This window comes from Sinocyclocheilus grahami, unplaced genomic scaffold, assembly GCF_001515645.1.
Source record: "Sinocyclocheilus grahami isolate Dianchi unplaced genomic scaffold, SAMN03320097.WGS_v1.1 scaffold2729.1, whole genome shotgun sequence".
NCBI lineage: Eukaryota > Metazoa > Chordata > Actinopteri > Cypriniformes > Cyprinidae > Sinocyclocheilus > Sinocyclocheilus grahami.
In genome coordinates, this window is record NW_015507907.1 from 37171 (window position 1) to 38541 (window position 1371).

Consider the following 1371-nt stretch of genomic DNA (forward strand, 5'->3'; position numbering starts at 1 on the left):
TTTAGACATTTTTTGCTACGTTTTCTGAAATGCAAACACTCCACTGGACTCGGTCCTGAAGGTTGGAGCTTCTGTCAGTCATGGAAAAGCACGTTGCTAGGAAACTAACAATCCCAATAGCAGCCATTTACCTCGGCTTTTTGTAATATGTTTGAAGCTTGAGACCACTATTTGCTTTGTGACATTAGTCCAGTGTCAGGACGCATTAGAAATGCTCAAAGACTCCCTTTATATGTAAAGAAGGATCACGCACGCTATTGAAAAAACTAAACAAAACATGAATAAATACTGAAATAGGCAACAAGTCAAGTTAGTCAGAACTAGTAATGTCTCGGTAAATAAATGACCCTTTTAGAAGTTCCCATCCACTTACTCAAGCTGAATCACACCTTTAACAGGCAGATGAGATTTACCTATCCACAAAATCAACCATCAACATATTTCAAATCAGAAAACAATTAATTTCACCCTCATTTCAGCAGACTATTTCATTCTCCCTCTCTATATATAGCACTCAGTCTCCACAAAACCCTATAAAAACCCAGATAAATGATGATGGAGGCAGAGTATTTCAGCAAGATGAGAAACAAACAGAGCTAGCTATAAATGACTGTTTCTGTATGCATATGACTAAGAAAACGACTGCCATTAATGTGAACTGACTGCACTTTTCCAAATCTAATTAAAACGTTTCATGAAACAGGGCTGCACACTTTTGCACAACAGACACAGAGCGATCCTTGGCCTATCCAACCACCGCCAGATCAGAAATGATGACAAACCATTAAAACACAGATTGGAACTGACGATACAAGTGTTATTTCATGGGCACTAATCCATGATTTCCCAATGCGAAATGTAATAAAGCTGCAAGCAGCAAACTTTTTTAAATGAGCCAGTATTTACAGCTATTGACCAGAGGAACCTGCTTGCCGCAAGCCAAAAACTGCTACCAGATTTCCAGAGCACATACAATTCAAGTTGGAAAGACTGGCGCCGATGCTGATGGCTGCCTCCGTGGTGTGCTTTTTATGTTTTTGTTAGTTTGTCCTGTCTTTAGTTATATCCTTGCAATCAGTTTCACCAGAGACGAATTGCTGGACATTCGGAAGTACACGCCACCCGATATTTCACCGGTTTTCGACTATTCTGATGTTTTGCTGGACATTGTAGTCAGGGGAGCTGAGGCGCTGATCAAGCGCTTCAGGACGCGTAGACGGGGGAAGCGAGCCGGCGCCCTCGTCAAGCTCAGGCAGCGCGCATTCAGAACGCCGTTGCCTAGCATCTATCTGGTGAACCTCCACTCTTTACCCAACAAAACGGACAAGCTCCTTCTGCTCTCCCAGACAAATAAGGATTTTTCAAACTCTG